The sequence below is a fragment of the Talpa europaea genome, assembly GCF_964194135.1.
Source record: "Talpa europaea genome assembly, chromosome: 5".
In the NCBI taxonomy this organism is placed as follows: domain Eukaryota; kingdom Metazoa; phylum Chordata; class Mammalia; order Eulipotyphla; family Talpidae; genus Talpa; species Talpa europaea.
In genome coordinates, this window is record NC_140071.1 from 52208097 (window position 1) to 52230981 (window position 22885).

A 22885-nucleotide genomic window follows, 5' to 3' on the forward strand; every position below is an offset into this window, starting at 1 on the left:
CAGCACCAAACCCGTCTCAGGAGACATCCAAGCACTTCAGTAGCCTCTGACTTCAGCAAGTCATGGTCTTACATTTTCTCTCAGAAAGTTCTCTTAGAGATTGGAGATGGGGTGGAGTTTTATAGAATACCAATTTGTCCTCTTGGCTAGGAAACCATAAATTCCTCAGGTACAAGACTCTCGGAGACTCTCCTCTGATCTTTCTCAGGAGATGGACATGCATAAACCCCACTCCTAAAGACTGAAACATTTTAAAGAGGAAAATTCTTCCACAAATATGCTGACCTGAGATTTCACTTAAATACCTAGAGTCTTAATTAAAACAATTTTTCAACCATTTTCTAAAGCGATGCTCTAGGGATATCAGTAGCTTTCTCTGTTTTCTGAAAATGAGAATGAGATCATGGAAATTAGGCTTTATTGGAAGCTTGGCTATATCTCTAGTCCTAGTGCTACCTCTCCCTCATCCTGACCTTTTACTGTGCATCTCCAGAATTTGCATTGGGTAAACCTAACTGTATATGTTGCTTTTCACCATGGCCTTCCATAGTGACAGTCAAGAGAATTTATTGCATAGCCATATGGATGGTACCAGATGCCATAAGTTATGAGTCTCTGCTCTCAAAATCCTTATAGTGTCACTCACCCTATTGGGTTAGGTAGGACCTAATGTATGGTCTTCAGAACATCAAAGGTCACATGTGTTGTCAGTCTAGGAGACAATACAGACTGCAGTCTCCAAAATAGAGTGCAGGAGTCCAGCACTTCAAATGGGCAGTAGTATAGTGTAATCTTGCACAGGATGGGCTTTTAAGTTAGATAGGTTTGGTTCTAAATTTTGGTTCCACTATCTGTTAGCTCTCTATCCTTAGGCAAATTCTTAAACTCTTTACATCTTAGTTTCCTCTTCTGTAAAATATGAGTGATAATGTAATACCTACCTTATATAGACTTGTTTTGAGAATTAAAGGGAAAAAAAAAGAGCCACACCACAGAGCTGGCAACAAAATAAATAACTAATATCTGATAGCCTTTATAGTTAGTGGCCCGCTGGCCTCTTGAAATCTGCTTGTCTCAAGGACAGAAATAACTACAGAGATATTGAACATTCAGACTATATGATGGAGAGGTGCTTTTTTTTTTTTCTGTTGAGAGCCACTGACCCCAGATAGAAAAGGATCAATTGAAGTCCTTGTAAAAAAACTAATTTGCTTTTCTCCCCTCAGGGAAATATAAGCTATTGAATTTACCTACTTTTAAGAACAAGGAACATAGCACTTTACTCAATAAATACCTTGAATAGATTTCTAGAACTTTAAGGGGCCTCAGAGACCATCTAGTATAATCTCTTTATTTAATAGACGAGACAGCTGAGTGCCAGAAATATAAATGGACTTTGTTATAATTACTGTGCTTCATTATGACAGGCCACAGGAATAAACCCTTCACTTCTACCATTTCTCCCTTAATACTATGTACCTAGTTCTATAAAATGATAGAGAAAGGAAGGGTGGAAGAAGAAAAGGGTGGAAGAAAAAGGAAATAGAAAGAAAATGAGGGAGATTAATCACAGCAAGATAGGAAAGTACAGAGAGAGAAAAAAGAAAGGAAGAAACAGGTGATCATTTCCAACAGCAAAAAGGGTTTCATTAAATGTACATCATGTCAAGTTAGCCTTCTTTTCTTTTTCAGTGAAATCTGTCATTCTGAATGTATGAATGAGTGATAGAAACTCATCACCAGTGAGAATCTATTGCAATAATCCAGATGAGAAATGTTAATGGCTTTGACCAGGGTAGCAACAATAGAGAGGGTTCCAGAAGTTGTATCTGGGATATGTTTCAATGAGATAGAGAGAGCTATTGTGGATTGGATATTGGGAGTTAAGTGGTTGGAAGGGTGAAAGGTTATTTCAAAGTTTGACTTTAGTAACTAGATGGATGGTGATAAGCATTTACTGAGATGGAATATGCCTTTGGAGTGTTGTATTTGATTGCCCAGGAAAAATTGAGTGTAACTTGAGTTGGGGCTTCAGGAAAGAGCAAGACAGAAGATATAAATCTGGGAGTTGTCAATATAAAGATATTTATGAGACACGATGAGATCATCTAGAGATGGAATGAAAATAGAATGCTGAGGTCAGAGTTTAGAATACTCCATCATTTAGAGGGATAACAGAGGAAGGGGTAGTAGCAAAGAGACCTAGGAATTATCAGTGGGTAAAATATTGAAAATAAGGGCTATTTGAGTTTTTCGCAAGTAATTTAACACAATCATTTATAAGAGAAGAATGGGGTATGGTGGAATGTGAGTGGAGTGTTGTATGGGTAAGTGGGTTAGGACTGTTTGTACTGAAATAGTGTTGAACAACAGGTAAAATGGTACTTGAAGGAAAGCTATGTGATAGTACTTCAGCTCTTGCCCCTGTTTCATGAACATAATTTAAGAAACCTCCTGAAGGATGCACCATGGGTTTTGGGGGTGGACTATGAGTGACTGGGTGGTGGCACCTAATCGGCGGGATCTTAATGTTACCACAATTAAAAGAATAAATAAACAAATAAACAAACAAATAAAAAGCCTCTCAAGTAGGAAGAAGTTGGGTCAGATTTGTAGTGATACAAAGATGGAGAGATATTTACTACATCAGATTGATTTAGTAGTTTTGAAGGAGATGGTAAGCTGTCTGCTGTGCTAACCCAAGGCTGGGTTGATGAGGGCATGGCCTAGAATGGTGGCTCTGGGAGTAGAGAATTGGATTCTATAGATACTTGAAAAAAGAGAGTTGGCAGGGTTTTGTGACTGACTGGATTTAGGTGATGAAGGAGAGGAGCAAGGCCCAACTGATTCCAGGGTACTATAGTTAATGCTTTTAGTGTAGGAAGGAAGAATAATGAAAAAAAAAATGATGAGTTAATAACTATTCTTTACCAGAACTATTAGCAACTCTAGTTGAATTTGTATAGTTCCATAAATTGAAGGTATAGCAAAAATTTACTAAAAATAATTATAGCTAATTGACACTTCCAACATTAAAAGATTACTAATTAACCAATTAATATGTTTCTGTTTGCACAAAAGCTGATAGCTGAAGCCAAATGGTAATAAGATCAGTTCAGACTTTACTTTTTGATGGTTTGCCAGTTGAATATTGATATGACTGCATTTATTTATGAGGTTGCTGATAATTTGAATTGCTCTGTGAGGGCTTGAGTTATTTTACAGAACCAGTCTCTCCTGCTTAACTAAATGACATTAATCTTACTCTTCTGAAAGCAGTGACTTCTGGCCAAGTAGAGATTTCTGTCCTGCGCTAAAGATGCTCTTAGTGATTAGAATGTGTGAGTGCATTGCCTGAAAAGCCTGCAGCTTTTTCCACACCTCAGAGACTTTGTTAGGCTCCTGGATGGTGTTCAAAGGTAGAAGGAGGCATGTTTAACTTTCTTTTTTTTTTTCTTTTAAAGATTTATTTTATTTTTTATGGAAGAATTGGGGTACAGGCCAGAGGCACGGGAGGATGAGAAGATTCACCAGAGACAGAGCAGGGTCAGAACAGGCAGACGGACCAAAAACATTGCGGGCAAGACAGGAGAAGTCTGCCACGCCATATGGATATCTCCCTCATTGGCCGGGATAGAAACTGCGCCGCAGAGCTGCAGAGGTTGCAGACAGCTTCATAGTGCTGTGCTCAACCCGCCTCGCCACCGGGGAGGCCCATGTTTAACTTTTTTAAGGGAAAAAACACTCTCAAGCACTCATTTACATGTAATCATTTTGCTACCCTAATTTAAACTTGGGCATATCCTTGAAAGGAATGGTTATTATTATTTTAAAAAGTCTTAAATTTTAACTTTTCAATACTCCTTATGAACTTAGTCCAAGCTTGTAAGTTTTACTATATATTTCACTTTGTACGCTTTTTTTTTTTAAAGATTTATTTATTTATTTATACAAACACTGGGTACTGTCAGAAGCACCGGAGGGTGAGAGGATTCACCAGAGCCAGAGCAGGGAGTAGAACAGACAGACTGACGAAATACACTGCTGAGGGGAGCAGCGGGCAGCAGGAGAGGTTTGTGCGCCATGCAGGACCTTTGCCCAGCGGCCGGGGATCGAACCGGCGCTGCAGAGGCTGCAGGCAGCTTCGCAGCCCAGCGCTCAACCATTGAGCCATCAGGGAGGCCCTCATTTTGTACGCTTTATACCTGATTTGCTTATATAAGAACATCAGCCACTTCAACTGAGAGAAGAGGTTTTACCTCCTCTTGCCAAGTTTCGAACATGATGACATACATTTAGATTAGTTCAATAAGCATTAGAATAGTAGGAGTTTAGACATGGGGTGGAAATTATATTAGGAAGTCTACTTTCTTCCTTTTTCAGATAAAAGATTGGCAGTCTAAAAAGGTGAGTTCTTTGGTCAAATGCCTACACCTAATTGATAACAGAGATGCTGTCTTCTTCTTTTTTTTTTTTTTTTAAAGATTTATTTATTTATTTGCACAAGCACTGGGTACAGTCAGAAGCGCAGGAGGGTGAGAGAATTCACCAGAGCCAGAGGGGAGAGCAGAACAGGCAGACTGACGCAGTACACTGCTGAGGGGAGCAGCGGGCAGCAGGAGAGGTCTGCGCGCCATGTGGGACCCTCGCCTGGCAGCCGGGGATTGAACCGGCGCTGCAGAGGCTGCAGGCAGCTTCGCAACCCAGCGCTCAACTGCTGCACCACCCAGAAGGCCCAGAGATGCTCTCTTCTTAACTGCATCCTGTCAGGTGGTACATGATATCAATTTGTCCCATTATTGGTCATGTTAACTTCAATCATTCGCTAGATGTCTGTCAGGTTTTCCACTACAAGGTTATTCATTTATCTTTTGAAATTAGTATTTTTTTGGGAAGTAATTTGAGGCTCTGTCTCTATTTCTTTCTTCATCAAACTTTTACTATTGTCCATTGATGTTTCTTGACTGAATTATTACAATGATGGTTACCAAATGGTGATTTTTGAACTCTATTATTCCTTCTAGATCAGTTGGTATTTACAATGAGGAAGACTTTTCTCTCTCTTCCTTTGGACTCATATATTGGTTTGGACTCATGGACTTCTGTTTTATTTAGTGGCTTGTAACCTACTTCTATTATTACTTATTTTGATGTTCAAATTATCCCAGATGGGTCAGTGGGAGGTGATTCAAATTGATTCTTGTGTCCTTTGACATTTCTCTGTCATTTTATTTATCATTTAGTTTTTAAATTAAGGCAAGATACTCAAAACACAAACCTGACCATTTAAACCATTTTTAATGAATGTGCTGTTTGTGACATTATGTTCATTGGTGATGTGTGTGGCCATCCCCACTCTCTTGTTCCAGAAAATTTTCATTCCCTCAAAGGGAAACTCTGCATCTGTTAAGCATTCATTCTCCATTTCCTTCTCTCTCCAGCTCCTGACAATCAAAAATCTGCTTTCTATCTCAGTGAATTAGGCTATTTTGCATATTTCAATTAATGGAAACTTACAATATGTAGTGTTTTATATCTGCTTTCTTTCACTTAGAATAATGTCTTCAAGATTCATCTCTGTTGTACTGTGTCTCAGTACTTCATTTCTTTTTCTGGTTGAATACAATTCAATTGTATGAATATACAAGATTTTGTTTATTCATTCATTTGTTGATGGACATTTGGGTTTTTGGCAATTGTGACTAGTGCTGCCATGATAATTCAAATATAAATTTTTGTTTGCACACTTATTTTAGGTATGTATCTACCAGTGGAATTACTGGGTAATTTGATAATTCCATATTTAGCATGTTGAGGAACCTCTAGAATGTTTTCCATAGTGGCTGCACCATTTTATATTTCTACAAGTAATATAGGAGGGTTCCAATTTATTCAAATCTTATGTGAGGAAACTTACTTTTTTTTTTTTTAATTTGGCATACCTAATAAGTGTGAAGTAGCATTGGATTGTGGTTTTGATTTGTATTTCCCTCATGACTGGTGACATTAAGATTTTTTTTCTTGTGCTTTTTGGCCATTTTTTACAACTTCTTTGGAGAAATAACTTCAATCCATGTTAATTTGGATTGCTTATCTTTTTGTTGTGAATTATAGGAGTTCCTCATATATTCTGTACTAGAATCTAATCAGACATATGACTTGCAAATATTTTGTTCCATTCTCATTATTCTCTCTTTGATACATAACACATTTAAAAGTTCAGTTTAACTGTTTTTTTTTTTTTTGTTGTTGGTGTGCTTTTGCTAAAGTTAAGGTCATGAACATTTACCCCTATGCTTTCTTCTAAGAGTTTTATAGTTTAGCTCTTACATTTAGGTCTTTGATCCATTTTGATTTGACTTTTTGTATATGGTGTTCACAGAGGTCCAACTTCATTCTTTTGTATATGGACATTCAGTTTTCCCAGCAACATTTAAAAAAAATTAATTAATTTTTAAAATATATTTTTTACATCATTTTTCATTTTTGTACAATGTATGCATTTTCATCTTGGTTATAGTCCCCATAAAATTCCCTCTACCCATTCACCTGTGAACTATCACTGTGTTTTGATCCTACTCATGTCTCACCCCCTGTAGTATGTCTCTGGTTTATAGTTGCCTATTGATTTTTACTTCTACTTTATTATAGTTAGTTTTTTTCCTGATCCTTTATTTGGATCCTCTACATTTCTGCTATAAGTGAGACCATCCTATATTTTTCTTTTTCACACTGTGTGGCTTATTTCACTGAGCATAATTCCTTCTAGTTCCATCCATGTTGCTGCAAATGGCATGAGTTTATCTTTTTGATTGCTGAATAATATTCCATTGTGTATATGCACCACAACTTCTTAATCCAGTCATCTATTTTTGGGCATTTGGGTTATTTCCAGGTTTACCTATTGTAAATAGTGCTGCAATAAACACAAGGGTACAGGTGTTCTTTTGAATTAATGTTTTTTGTCCTTTGAGTCGATCCCTAGTAGTGGAATTGCCGGGTTGTATGGTAGCTCCATTTTTAGTAGGTTGAGGAGCCTCCAGACAGCTTTCCATAGTGGTTGCACCAGTTTGCACTCCCACCGGCAATGTAGGAGAGTTCTTTTTTCACTGCATCCTCGCCAATATTTGTTGTTGATTGTTTTTTGATATGTGCCATTCTTACTGGTGTAAGGTGGTATCTCAATGTGGTTTTAATTTGCATTTCCCTGATTATCAGGGATGTTGAACATTTTTTTCATATGCTTGTTGGCCATTTGCATTTCCTCTTTGGAGAAATGTCTTTTAAGTTCTCTGCCCATTTCTTTTTTTTTTTTTTGATCTTCAGCAAACTATTTTATTTCTTTTTGAGCATTTTAAATTTTATTTTTATATTCCCCATACAATTGCAACCCCCTTATTTTGACCCTAATCCCTCCTTTCCCTGCCCCCCCACCCCCCATAGTGTGTCTCTGGTTCATAGTTGTTTGTTGATTTTGATTTTTTCTTTCTTATAGTTATTCTTTTTTCCTGGTCCCTTGTTTAGGTTTTCTAGATTCCTGTAATGAGTGAGACCATCTGGTATTTTTCTTTTTCTTTCTGGGTTATTTCGCTGAGCATGATCCCTTCCAGCTCCATCCATGTTGCTGCAAATTGCAATTGTTGCTGCAATTTGCAAATTGCAAATTGTTTATCTTTTTTGAATGCTGAGTAATTTTCCATGGTGTATATGTACCACATCTTCTTGATCCAGTCATCTATTTTGTCTGCCCATTTCTTGACTGGATTGTTTATTTTGTATTTGTTGAGTGGTGTGGGTTCTTTGTATATCTTTGTGATCAGTCCTTTATCAGTCCAGCAACATTCTTTTGAAGAGACTGTTTTCCTTCCTCCTCCATCATTTTTGAGCACTTATTTTTAGATTTTGAAGTTTTATCCAAATATTATTATTTCATATTTTTATTTATTTTTTCTTACATAGAGAGCCTTGTTTGTCATTTATATTTATAAATTTGTTTTCAAAATACCATACCTATACTTCCTAGTAAACATATATTTAGAAAAAAATTTAAGATACCTTTGCAGGTAATTTTGCCTTCTTTGGGTTATTTTTGCCCAGCTTTTTTTTAGGTATTATTGACAAACAAAATTGCATATATTTAAGATATACAGCATTATGATTTGATATATGCATATATTATGAAATCATCATCACAATTAAGTTAATTAACAAACCTATCAACTCACACAGGTAACTTTTTTTTGTGTTGTAAGAACATTAAGACTTACTCTTAGCAACTTCCAAGCATATAGTACAGTACTATAACTAGTCACCATACTATACCTTTAGTTCCTAGAACTTATTCATCTTATAGTATAAGTTTATATGTTAACAGATTAACAACTAAACTTTCAATATCTTATTTCATTAACTTCTGTTTACTTTTGCTAATACAGAATCTACTGTCAGTACACTTGCCATTTCATTTTAGATTATTCATCTTTTCTCTCTGATATTTTTCAAGATTGTCTCTTTACACTTGATTTCTATAGTTTTACTCCATTGTGTAAAATTTGGTTTATTTTTTATTTCATCTGCTTAGTATTTGCATTATATTGATCTGATGATTCATCAGATTTTTCTCTAATTTTGGAAAATTTTCAAAAACAGTTTATTTAAATGTTGTTTTCCTAACATTCATTGTAGTTTATTCTTCTAGAACTCCTCCTCATCAAAATGTTGGAATCTTTCAGTCTATTTTCCTTGTTGTATGACTGTTCATTTAAATCAGTCTCTTTTTCTTGTTCCCTGCTTATCTGTGTCAAGAAGGGAAAGCAATCTTGTCCTGTTTATTGTATTTTTAAATTTAATCACTACATGTTTCATTTTCTGATTTCTAATTGTTTTCTTTATATATTTATGCTCCTTTTTCAGTTTTTATTGATAAATTTTATATTCTTTTAAAGTGGCGGTTATGCTGCATTGTCAGTCTCTTTTTATTTTGTCGAAAATGCTCACTGTTTCTATTTTAAAGTCTTTGTTAGGCTATTCTATAAAATTATTTTTCTAGAGTAAATACATGAATGTTAATATTGTTGATTTTCTTGTTGGCAAATAATTACTGATTTTTAAAAAATTGATTTACCAGCAAGAAAGCAAAAAAACTTCTGTGTGTTTTTTTTTTGTTTCTCTTTCTGTCTTCCCCTCTGGCATTTTTACTGTCTGCAACCTTGAAACCAATCCTTAGATCCCTAGTCTGTAATTAGACTTAAAGTTGCTAATTGGGGTTCTAGTTCCATAGAAATGGTGGAGTACCCAAGAACCAGTCAAATGAGCGATGAGCATTTGACTCAATTTTTATTGGCAAGACTATGGGTTTTATAGCTAGGGTTCACACATTCTTTACAGGGAGGGATACTGTTCCCACTAAGCTGAAAATGGATTGTTGGAGGATGAAAAATCTTAGATACTAACATTGGTCTATGACCCTTTAAAACAATCCTATCCTTAAAAATCCTGTTCTGTAACATTTAATTTCTGTCTTTAGTGAACATTTAAATTCAGATTTTCTCCTTGGGGGATAATAAAATGAAAAAAAAAAAGTTGAGAAATGTTGCTAGAGCTCTTGGCAGAAATCAGTTACGTTTTGTTCAGTCTACCTTTTTAAGTAGTGAGCCTTGTTCCTCATTATTTGTGGAGACTCGTGGCCAGCACAACCATAACTTTAGCCTGACCCTCAGTTTTGCATTTCTGGTTCATGAAGATATTTATTTTTTTTTTGAATCTGCACTTTTCTTTTTCTATTTTATCACTTATTATATATTTGGAGCATAAAGAAGATAATTAAAACATGAATTTATTGTACTGTGTGTTGCCTGGAACTCAATATATATTGTTTTATTTATCAACCACTACTCTGAATATCTTTAGAGTCATTTCTTAACTTACATGCTTATATAAGACTTATAATATGTATATACTTATAATTAATAGAGGATTATTCACCTTATAGATGTCAGTTACATTCATTTGCCTATTTGTGCTTTACCTTCTAGTTTAGCATTTTTGAGGTTTTTGAATAATTAGATTTTTTTTTTAAAAACAAAACTTTATTCTTGAATGGACAGTACACTCTAAGACACTTCATTCTAGTGATTGGTGGCAACAGATGTTATGGCCAAGAATCCATATTTCATGTATACTTTAAATTAATTTCTTTGAGTACAGCCTGTGTTTTCAAGTTCTAAATCCTTCTTTTGATTTCTCTTGAGAGTGAACCTTGAATCTCCTGCTGCCTGAAGTAGTATCCTGGCTAATGGAGTTCTGAGTATTGGGATGGAGGAGACAGGTCAACTGTTCTTATATAAACTTTCAATTTACCCTTCTTGTTCTTTTTCTGTTCTCCTTTCTTTACCTTCACACTCTCACCAAAGCTTGTTTCTTGTCTTCTGGATATAGTCCATTCTAGCAGGCATGTGATGATGTCTCATTGTGGTTTTGATTTGTATTTCCCTGATAAGTGACGGTGAACATCTCTTCATATGCTTGTTGGCCATCTGGATATCTTCTTTGGAGAAGTGTCCATATGAGTCTTTTGCCGTTTTTTGAGTTGTGGTTTTTTTTTTTTTATAAATAATAAATTTTATTTTTATATTCCCCATACAATTGCAGGCCCCCCCCCATTCTGACCCCAATCCCTCCCCTCCTGTCCCCGCCCCCCTAAAAGTGTCTTTGGTTCATAGTTTTTTTGTTGGTTTTGATTTTCACTTTCTTATAGTTAATCATTTTCCTGGTCCCTTATTTAAGTTTTCTAGATTCCTGCTATGAGTGAGACCATCCGGTATTTTTCTTTTTCTTTCTGGCTTATTTTGCTGAGCATGATCCCTTCCAGCGCCATCCATGTTGCTGCAAATTGCATGTGTTTATCTTTTTTGAATGCTGAATAATATTCCATGGTATATATGTACCACATCTTCTTGATCCAGTCATCTATTTTTGGGCATTTGGGTTGTTTCCAAAGCTTAGCTATTGTAAATAGTGCTGCTTTAAACATAGGGGTGCAGGTGCTCTTTGGAATTGATGTTTCTGTGTCCTTTGGGTAAATATCTAGGAGTGGAATTGCTGGATCATATGGAAGCTCTATGTTTAGTAGGTCCAGAAATCTCCACACAGCTCTCCACAGTGGTTGGACCAGTTTGCACTCCCACCAACAGTGCAGAAGAGTTCCTTTTTCTCCACACCCTCACCAACATTTGTTGTTGCTAGTTTTTTAATATGTGCCATTCTCACTGGTGTAAGATGGTATCTCATGGTAGTTTTGATTTGCATTTCCCTGATGACAAGTGATGTTGAACATTTTTTCATATGCCTGTTGGCCATTTGCATTTCCTCTTCAGAGAAGTTTCTTTTTAGCTCTTCTGCCCATTTTTTGACTGGATTATTTTCTTTGTTGTTGCTGAGTCTCATCAGCTCTTTGCAGATTTTTGTGATCAGTCCTTTATCATTAGTGTTGGGTGCAAAAATGTTCTCCCAGTTGGTGGGGTTTCTCTTTGTTTTTGTTATTGTCTCTTTTGCTGTGCAGAAACTCTTTAATTTGATGTAGTCCCAGCTGTTTATCTTTGCCTTCACTATCACTGCTTTGGGTGATGTGTCTGTAAAGATGTCTTTGATGTGCAAATCACGTAGTGTTTCACCTATATTTCCTTCTATATATTTTATGGTTTCAGGTCTTATGTCAAGTTCTTTAATCCTTTTTGAGTTGATTTTTGTGTATGGTGTGAGGTAGTGGTCAAGCTTCATTCTTTTGCATGTAGCGACCCAGTTTTCCCAGCACCATTTATTGAACAAACTTTCTTTGCTCCAATGCATAGTCTTTGCTCCTTTGTCAAAGATTAGTTGACCATAAATCTGTGGGTTTATTTCTGGATTTTCTATTCGATTCCATTGGTCTGTATGTCTGTTCTTGTTCCAATACCATGCGGTTTTGATGATTATGGCTTTGTAGTAGAGTTTGAAGTCTGGGAGTGTGATGCCTCCATTTCCTTCTTTTTTTTTCAGGAGAGCTTTGGCTATTCGGGGTTTTTGGTGATTCCATATGAATTTCATCAATAATTGTTCTATTTCTTTGAAGAATGACATTGAAATTTTGATTGGAATAGCATTGAATCTGTATATTGCTTTTGGTAGGATGGCCATTTTAATAATGTTTATTCTTCCAATCCATGAGCAGGGGATGTCTTTCCATTTCTTTGTGTCTTCTTCTATTTCTTTTAACAGTGTTTTATATTTTTCTTTGTATAGGTCCTTTACCTCTTTTGTTAGATTTATTCCCAAATATTTGATTTTTTTGTTTTGATAATAAAAGGGATTTTTTTTTATTTCTTCTTCTTCAGATTTATTGTTGGTGTATAGGAAGGCTACTGACTTTTGCATGTTGATTTTGTATCCTGCCACTTTACTGAATTGATTGATAAGTTGAATTAGTTTTTCTGTGGAGTTTTTGGGGTTCTCTATGTATATTATCATATCATCTGCAAATAGTGATAGTTTGACTTCTTCTTTTCCTATTTGGATTCCTTGGATGTCTTTCTCTTGTCTTATTGCTCTGGCTAGGACTTCCAGTATTATATTGAAAAGCAGTGGTGAGAGTGGACATCCTTGTCTTGTTCCAGATCTTAATGGAATTGCTTTCAGCTTTTCACCATTGAGGATGATATTGGCTGTTGGCTTGTCATAGATGGCCTTTATGATGTTGAGGTATGTTCCTTGTATCCCAAGAATTTCAAGGGCTTTTATCATGAATGGGTGTTGCACTTTGTCGAAAGCTTTCTCAGCATCTATTGATATTATCATATGGTTTTTATATTTCGTTTTGTTGATGTGTTGGATAACGTTGATTGATTTTCTGATGTTAAACCATCCTTGTGTCCCTGGAATGAATCCTACTTGGTCGTGGTGAATTATCTTATGGATACATTGTTGGATTCTGGTAGCTAAAATTTTATTGAGGATTTTTGCATCAGTGTTCATTAGGGAGATTGGCCTGTAGTTTTCCTTTTTTGTGTTGTCCTTATTCGGTTTTGGTATTAGTGTAATGTTGGCTTCATAGAACGTGTTTGGTATTGTCCCTTTGGTATTGTCAATTTTTTGGAAGAGTTTGTGAAGGATAGGCACTAATTCGTCTCTGAATCTTTGGTAGAATTCATTTGTAAATCCATCAGGTCCTGGGCTTTTGTTTTTGGGAAGGTTTTTGATTACCATTTCAATTTCGCTGCTTGTAATTGGTCTGTTTAGGTGTTCTATTTCTTCTTGATCTAGCTTTGGGTGATTGTAGAGTTGTAGGAATTTGTCCATCTCCTCTAGATTGTTGAACTTGTTTCCATATAACTGTTCATAGTAGTTACTGATTATTCTTTTGATTTCTGCTGTGTCCGTTGTGATTTCTCCTCTTTCATTTATGATCCTGTTTATTTGTGCTTTCTCCCTTTTTTCCTTTGTGAGCCTGGCTAGGGGTTTGTCTATTTTATTGATTTTTTCAAAGACCAGCTCTTGGTTTCATTGATCTTTTGGATTGTTTTTTTAGTTTCAATTTCATTTATTTCTGCTTTGGTTTTTATTATTTCTTTTCTTCTACTGGTTTTGGGGTTTTTTTGTTGTTCTTTTTCTAGATCTCTGAGCTTCGAGATTAGGTTGTTTCTTTGCGTTCTTTCTTGTTTTTTGATGTGAGCTTCTATTGCTATATATTTTCCTCTTATTACTGCTTTTGCTGCATCCCATACATTTAGGATATTAGTGTCCTCCTTGTCATTCAATTCAAAGAATTTTTTAATTTCTTCTTTGATCTCCTCATTAGTCCAGTGGTCTTCCAGTAGTTTGGTTTTTAATCTCCATGAGGTAGAATAGTTCCTTGCCTTCTTTTTATGGTTTATTTCTAGTTTGATGCCTTCATGGTCAGAAAAAATGGTTGGTATGATTTCAATCTTGGTATATCTGTTGATGTTTGTCTTGTGCCCCAGTATGTGATCGATCCTGGAGAATGATCCATGTGCGCTTGAGAAAAATGTGTACTCCGTTTTTTTTGGGTTTAGTGTTCTATAGATGTCTGTTAAGCCCAAATGCTCTAGGTCCTTATTTAGAGCTTTAGTTTCTTTACTTATTTTTTGTCTTGTTGATCTATCCATTGTTGATAGTGGTGTGTTGAAGTCTCCCACTACGTATGTGTTTTCTCTGATGTCTGTTTTCAGAGAGGACAACAGTTGTCTGATATATTTTGGTGCTCCTTCGTTTGGTGAGTATATGTTAATGACTGTTATTTCTTCTTGAAGTATTGTCCCCTTGATCATAATGTAGTGACCACTGGGGTCTCTTTTTATTTTTTTGAGTTTGAAGTCTGTTTTATCTGATATAAGTATAGCTGTTCCTGCTTTCTTTTTTGGTCCATTTGCTTGTAGGATTGTTTTCCATCCTTTAACTTTAAGCCTATTTTTATCTTTTGTAGCTAAATGTGTTTCCTGAAGACAGCAAAAGGTTGGGTTTTGTTTCTTAATCCAGGCTGCAACTCTGTGTCTTTTTATTGAAGAGTTTAGTCCATTTACATTTAGAGTTAATATTGATATGTTAGCATCTGTATTTGCCATTGTGATTTTCTTTCCTTTGATTTTATTTATTTATTCTTTTAATAACTTTTTTTTTTTTTGGCCTTCTTTCATTGTTATTCGTCCCTCTGAGGTTCTGGCTTTAGGACTCCTTGTAGTATTTTTTGGAGTGGGGGTTTAGTTGTAATGAAATTCCGGAGTTTCTGTTTGTCTGGGAAGGTCCATATTCTTTCTTCAAAGAGGAAGGAGAGCTTTGCGGGATAGAGTATTCTTGGTTGGCATCTGTTTTCTTGGAGTCTGTTGACTATGTCCCTCCACTCTCTCCTTGCCCGTAGTGTTTCTTCGGAGAAGTCTGATGTCAGCCTGATTGGCTTTCCTTTGAATGTTAGCTGTTTCTTCCCTCTTGCCAGCTTCATTATTTTTTCCTTGTCCTGGATTCTTGGGAGCTTTACTATTATGTGTCTTGCTGTATTTTTCCTTTCGTCGTGGAAGTTTGGTGTTCTTCTTGCTTCTTGTATATCAATTTTCAGCTCCTTCTTCACATTTGGGAAATTCTCTTGAATTATCTCTTTGAATATTTTCTCTGTTCCTACATCTCTCTCCTCTCCTTCTGGGATTCCTATAACTCTTATATTTCCTTTCCTCATGGAGTCAGATAGTTCCTGAAGTCTTTCTTCATTCTTTTTCCTTCGTACTTCTCTTTCCTTTTCTGTTTTGGTTCTTTTTATTTCTGTGTCTTCAAGATTACTTATTTGTTCTTCCATTTCATCTATTCTGCTTTCATTGCTTTTCCCAGAATTCTTTAGTTCTTCCATTAATTCTTTGATCTCCTGCATTTCTTTTACTTCCCTCTTTAGGGACTCAATTTCATTCTTCTGACCATTGTTTTCCCTCTCTAGGTACTCGATTGCATTCTTCTGATCGTTGATTATTTTTCCCTTATCATTGTTTTCCTTTATGACTTCTGTCAGTTTTTTAATCACGGCAATTTTAAATTATCTTTCTGGAAGGCTCAGAAGGTCTTCCAAGTTACTGTCATTGCAATCTGGGGGCTGGTTTTCTTTTTGTGGTGTGCTTTTTCCCTGGGGAGTTGCTAGGTTGCGTGTGGTTCTTCTACTCCCTACTGTCTGTTTTCTAATTTGCCGTATGCGTTGGGACAGTGTGTTGTTGGGACTGGCCTGCATCTTGGGCGAGCTTCTCTGCTCCCCTCTGGTTCCTCCTGGAGCCATATGTCAGTTTCAAGCAGTCTTTATTGGAGAAAGGTCCCTGTTCTAAAATGCCGATGTGAGGACACACTCCCCTGTGCGCCTGGTCTGCCCCGGCGGTGGGTTCCTGCTCCCCCTCTGGGCTTGGACTGCAGGCCAGAGGGGGTCTGGCGTGGGCGGACTTCCCCCGCTCACCTCTGGCTCCTGAGGAAGCCTTCTTTACTGAAGAAATGTAGTCTTTACTGAAGAAATGTCCCTGTTCTAAAATGGTGATGTGGGACACACTCCCTGCGCGTCTGGTCTCAGGCACACTCTTCTGCGCGCCTGGTCTGCCCCGGCTGTGGGTGCTCGCTCCCCCTGTGGGCTCACAGTAGTGGTCGGAAGGGGCCCGGCGTGGGCTAACTCCCCAGCCACTGGCTCCTACAGGAGCCTCTGCTGGCTTCAAGTCGCTAGGTGGCGCCAGAGATCTCTCCTAGAGCCCTTGGGGAGCTGATTTTCCACCCCATGGGACTGGGAACAGAGCGGGAATGGTAGGGTAAACCTCAACGGCTTTGGGGTGCTGTGTCTGCCTTGTGCCCCACCGTCATGGGGAACCCATGCCCCTAATTTCGTGCCCCGGGTCTCAGTTCCAAAGCTCTCAGTTCCAGGACGCGGGCTGTAGCCCAGTTCAGTGGTGCGGGAATGGCGCCTTTTGAATCCGGCTCCCGTGCCTGGGCGCCTGGTTCCTGCTCACTCAGGGAGGGCCTCCGCGCGTCTCCCCGCAAGCCTAGGTCGCAGGCGCAGGGACCTGCGCTTGCTTTTCAACCGCACTGCTTTTCCCGCGTGATCCAGATTCTGGTCTGCGCCACTTTTCCGCGCAATCCCGATCTCGATCCGTGTCTGCTTTTCCAGTGCGCCGCTTTTCCGCGCAATCCCGATCCCGACCCGAGTCTGGTTTTCCAGTGCACCGCTTTTCCGCGCAAGCTTACCGGGTGGCAGGGGGCTGTGTGCTGGTGCTGGCCTCCTCCTGGGGGGCGGGGCTCTCTTTAATGGCGCCTGGAGCGCACCGCTGCGGCGATCCTGCAGGATTCTCCACAGCTCCCGTTCACGGGGTGTGGTGGCTGCAATAGTTCCTTTCCACTCACAGTCCCGCTTGCTGCGTAGTTTGTTCTTGTTGGTCCTTTTAGTTTGTTGTTTACCTCCTCTCTGCCGGTCGGAGAGTGCTGCCTCTGTGGGCGGGGGAGGGGAGCAGGGTTCTGCGCTTCCCTCCCTTCTAGTCCTCTTTTATGGCCACTTTCTTCATCGGGTAGTTTGCTGGAGTCACCCGTTTATCTTCCGTGTCCCAGTTCTCACTGGGACCTGCCGCTTTTCCTCCCTATTAACTTTTTTTAATGGGAGATCTTACTCGCAGCGTCTCCTCGCCGCCATGTTGCTCCGCCCATCGAGTTGTGGTTTTATTGGTTTGCTATTGTTGAGTTGTATGAGTTTTTAATATATTTTGGTTTAATTTCATTTTGGATGTATGAGTTGGGAAAATCTCCTAATTAGTGGGTTACTTTTCCATGGCTGCTTCTTTTGTTGTATAGAAGCTTTTTAGCTTGATATTGGCTTATTCCTGTTCACTGAGGTACTTGGGACCTGAGAATCTTTGATTTTCTTTGGTGTGGACTTGTTTTCCTTCTTATATTTCTGTCTCTATGCTTTCTATATATACTATGGTTCGACACTATAACTTTTGAGAGTGCCTTGATGCAGGTTATTGGGAACTCTGTGGTTCTCTCAAATTTTTATAAGGTCTGTAGTGACTTAAAAGCAAACATTGTATTTTTTATTAGAGAAAATTATTTTGCAGATTTTTGGGTTGATTTTCATATCCATAATAAATTAAAACAACATTAGAAAATAAAAACTAGCAAAAATGAAAGAAAAGTCATCCACAATTTTGTCATCTATTTTGGTGTATAGGCCTATAGGTTCAAAAATTCATCTATATCTTTATACATTAAATACTACTATAAAAATTATTATGCTGTTACTGGTATGGAAGATATATGTATTTTATCATGTTTTAATACAAGGCGAATATATTCCTGGATCAATAACCATGAATCCATAGCATATTCTCTTGTATCATTTTCCTATGCTATACCATTTAGATTCTTTCCAACATTTTCCTATTTTAAACAATGCCAAACCTATACATACATTTTTGATCATTTATCAGAAAGATTCCTAACAACTAAGTTCTAGAGACTTTGATTATCTTTAATCAGAAAGCTGAGGGAAGGGCTATTGTGACCATATCTTGGGAAATGCTAGGCATTTAGTTAAGTAAAGTGTTAAGGTTAGCACTAGGGGTTTGGGTAAGATGGGTGAAAAAATAAATGGCTCTGAAGAGTTTGAAGAGACAACTGAGAAACAACTTTGTGTCCCTGAGAGGAGATTTTGTAAAGACTAAAAACCTAGAATATGCTTCATAGCAACAAGTCTTGTCCATTATCCATTTAAGTCCTGAAACAAAATAAAATTTTATTTTTATGATTGAATGAGTTCAGAATACATTATGCCCATTCTTATGTCTGGAATCATCTTTATTTTCTTTTATTACATTAACTCCAAATGAACTTTTCCAATTTTCTGTTATGTACTTTGGTGATCTTTTTTTAACCCTCTCATTGAGGTTATGGAAACAGTTGAAGTGAAGAGGTATTAATGTGAATATTTTGAGCAAACAGCTAGGAAAGTAAATTTAAAAATGTTTGCATCTGTTCCTTTTCCTCTTCCTCCCTCTACCCTTTCTTTTTTTTTTCTCCTTCTCCTCCTCCTGCCTCTTCTAAAATTTCTAACCTTCAGTAATGTCCCTTCAAATGATAGGTCCCTTTTTCCTGAAGGGGTCATTGGAGACTTATTATTTTATTTAATTTTTAAAATTATTTTTTAAAGATTTATTTATGCATACAAGAACTGGAGTACAGGCCAGAGGTGCCGGGGATGTGTGTGCGAGAGGATTCACCAGAGACAGAGTGGAGAACAAAACAGGTGGATTGACTGAAATACACTGCTGAGGGGAGCAGCAGGGGAGACAGGAGAGGTCTGCTGCATCATGTGTGGGTTAGCTCTCTGGTGGGGGATCTAACTCGTACTGCAGTGACTGTGGATTACTTGATAGTGCTGCGACTTAACCCCTTGTGCCACCAGGGAGGCCTGGAGCTTATTATTTTAGACATAGTTCCCAGTTATGACTTGATATACAGTGACATCCACAACTTACTGAAATGTCTGTTTTTGCGTCATCTTCCCAGAACATAGCAAGAACCAGGAAGTGGTTCTTGTGTTCTGAAGACTCAGAACAGCCAATCTAGCGACATCAAGCTGATGGACTAAGGTGTTAGCATTTTGCTCATAGGAAAGGCCCTCAAGCCCTACTCTTATATGTGCTACACCCAATAAATCTTGCCTAGCAGATTCTGAACACCCAACAGATTATTATCAGTGGGTTAGGAAGGGAACTAGGAAGATTGGAAGGAAGCAGTGCGCTCCAAAGGAAAAAAACAGAAAAACTAAAACATCAGAAGAGAGCAGTCAGGGTTAATAAACCTATAGGCAGAGTCTCACCCACTGCAGCAGTCCTCTTGGAGGCAATCAACGAAGTACATGGGGATGAGTCATCAGGAAGACATTAAAAAAAAATTCTTAGACTCTGAAAAATAAGGTGGTTACCAGAGGAGAGGGGAGAGGGGTTGAGTAGAGGGGTAAAAGTGAAGAGTATTGGCACTAGAGCTTCTGTAGTGGATGATTTAAGATTGTATAGGAGTCAAAGGATGAAGCTGTACTCTCAAAATTATATAGTTTTGTAAATGAATGGTAAACCAACATTTGATTAAGAAAAAATATGTCAAGTTCAGTTTAAGAAAGCAGAGAGCATAGATTATGATGGAAAAGGATTTCCATTCAAAACCATGAATGTCTTAAAAGTTTTGATGCCTGAAGGGGTAGGACTTGTGGTCATTAAGGAAGTTGAGCTTTTCCCAAAGAATTCTGGGTGACAAGAGAGTTACCAGGTAACTGAGATTTGTTCTTTACCTCCTGGTTTATAGAGCTTTAAACTGGTAAATGTTTGGAGAGATAAGGGGATATTGATCACTTGCCAGTGAAGTCATATACATGACTAGGGGGTGTGGAAAGGCAAGGTAATGGGGAGTAGGGAAAACAGTTGTAAAAATTAATTGAGTTTAATGTTAAGTATGGAGGTGCTAGATGCTGGGCATGCAATGGATGCTGAATGCATATGTGCAAAACTGAGGTAATTCTCTTAAGAAATTCTCACCAGTGCTTTGAATGTCACATTGAGAGCTGAATGAGAGAGAATGGTTGAGGGAAGTGAGGGGAAGGGTCATCCTGGGGAGTTTGGTCAGGACCAGTATCCAAGTTAAGGGTTCTTGAAACTGCACCTGCTCACAGTAACCTGTGCTGCTTGTTTAAGTGCTGTTTTGTGTAGTATTTTGATCTCGGAGGTGAGAAGCCTGGCTGCCCTTGTAGCCATCCATTTGTGGCTGGCCCTGCTCTGTCGAGGGTCTGCAGTGGCTCCTCAGAAGGTTGGTAAGGCGTTCCTTGCCATGCTTGACCCTTCTGGCAACAGAGGCTGTGTGTCAATAGCAAAGCCAGAAAAGCCCTGAGGCCATTGTTTTGATGTCTAGTCTCCCTCTCACTGGGGGAAAAAAAAATGCTGAACTATTTAGGTTATTGATGTAGATGGGTTTCTTTTTTTCTTGAATTGTCCATGGAGAACCATTTCCTAATAATTTCCTGACTATCAGATAATCACAGGCTTAGTTTTTAAAAGAAAAGAGATTTGTAGAGTTTTAAAAGACACAAGAGCCACTAAAATTCCCACTATTAGTTGACATGGCATCATTCCTTTCAAAGTCTTTGATATGAAAACTGCATAAAGATCACATAATCATTTAAGATATAATATAACACTGTTTTATTCATTTACAAAGTACATCTTATTGGAAAAGTTTTAACTGTTTACAAGAGTCTTATTGGGAAACCAATATTGCTCCTACTATATACATGAAAGAAAATGAAGCTCACAGGATTGAAATGAGTGGCCCCACGGATTACCAGAAAAGGAGTTAATGTTCTGTAAGGGAAGAAGTAAGTTCTCTGGAGTTTCACCTCCCTTATCAGAGATGACAAAGTTGACATGATGTATTTTTCTCTAAGTTTTTCTTCTTTGCTGTAAGTGTGAACTATATCATAGTATTTGATAAACACTTTCATATGTTATTCAGTAGTCTCTGAAAACATTTTTAATAGCTGTATAACTTTCTTTTATGCAGATGTCTCATGATTTACCTAACCATTCTGTTTGTGAGATATTTGGGTTGCTTCCTTTTGTTCTTGCAAAAGGTGCTGTGAGAAATGTGTTTGTAAACACTTCTTTATGAGCAGAGAGGCCTGATGCATGCAGAGATGGTCTGAGAAACCTAGAGAGGTAGAAAGTTGTCATCATTAACAAGCATCTAGAAATCACCTGAAATGTGCAAAAGTTTCTTTTAAATATGGGGATATGAAAATGGAAAAGATGTACTCTCTATAAAGAGTGAACAATTTGCTTAATTCTTATAAAATAAGGCAATAATAAATGTCCAAGGCATGGAATGAACAGCAACACATAACAACATGTTGTACAGAAAGTGATTCTACAACTTTGACTGAAACACGTTGATTGCTTTTTTTTGGTTTGCAAGAGTTTAGACCGCTGAAGATATAGAATTTCAGTTGAACCCCAAAGGACATATATGTGTAGTGTGGATTTATAATAAAATAGATCTGGCTTCAACAACTAGCTCTGCTAATTACTGGCGATAAGAACTTGAACCAGTTCCTGGTCTTCTTGTGATCCCAGCTTTCTCAACTGCAAAATGGGAATAATGATAATAATATCACTATCACAGAGAGTTAAATGAAATAATGACTGAAGGCTTTCCTAATGGTATTATCATAAATGGAAAAATTTCAGAAGAGTTCCTGGAATTGTGGTACAATTTTACAGTGACTGTTCAAATAAGACAATGTACTCCATAGATAGAAAGTGTCTTGCACTTCAGGACTTGAAATAACAGAGCAATAAGGAGCTTGGGGGCAGCAGTAAAATGTTTAAGAATTGTTATGTTCTGAAGTGGGAGTGAACCCAAAAAGGAATTAAAAGAGTACATGTCAAATGCTTTATCTTATTTTCCTTTTGAAATGGCTTTGCATCTAGAACATTTGCAGGTCAGTGCTCCAGGGACGCTAAATGGCTTGTTGGCAGGACAGAATGTTGGTGTCAGAGTGCTTCTGTGTCTTCCAGGGATGTGCTTACGCTTGTCCAAGGAAGATGAATGCTCTCCTAGAGAGATGGACAGTCATACCTCTTTTTTGTCAGAAATCAAATTGCATGAAATTCTTCATTCACTGTGCAAGTAGAGAAGCTGGAAGCATAAGTAGAATGGAAAAACAATCTTTCCTTCTTAAGATTCTGAAGAAGAGAAAATCTTTGTTGTCAGGTAGCCTAAATGAAAGATTGAATTGGACAGCAAGGAACATGTTTGGGAGGTATAAGTGAGTTGACTGGGATAGAAATAGGCCTGTACTTTACTTAGGAAAGTTTTATGCATAGAGAGGCAGTCTTGAGAGAGGGAAAGGGCTGCGAGAGTTCAGGAATCCTTCAGGCTGTACAGAGGACAGGTTAGCTAGAGCTGGGGAAGGCCATCATTGTGTGTGAGTGTGAATGTGAGCACACAAGTATGTGCATGTGTGAGAATGTCAGTGTATGAGAATGTATGACAGTATGTGAGTAGGTGTGAGAATGAGTGTGTTTTTGTGTGCAAGTGTGAGAATAGATGAGTGTATGTGTGTGAGTAACAGTGTGTTTGTCCAGTCTAAGAAAATCTCATGTTTGAGACCAGTAGAAAAGGACTTCCCCAAACTTTTTTTAAAAGATTGATTTATTTATGCATTCAAGAGCTGGGGTACAGGCCAGAAGTTTGGGGGGGGGTGAGAAGATTCACCAGACAGAGCGGGGAACAGAACAGGCAGATTAACTGAAATACACTGCTGAGGGGAGAAGTGGGCGAGACA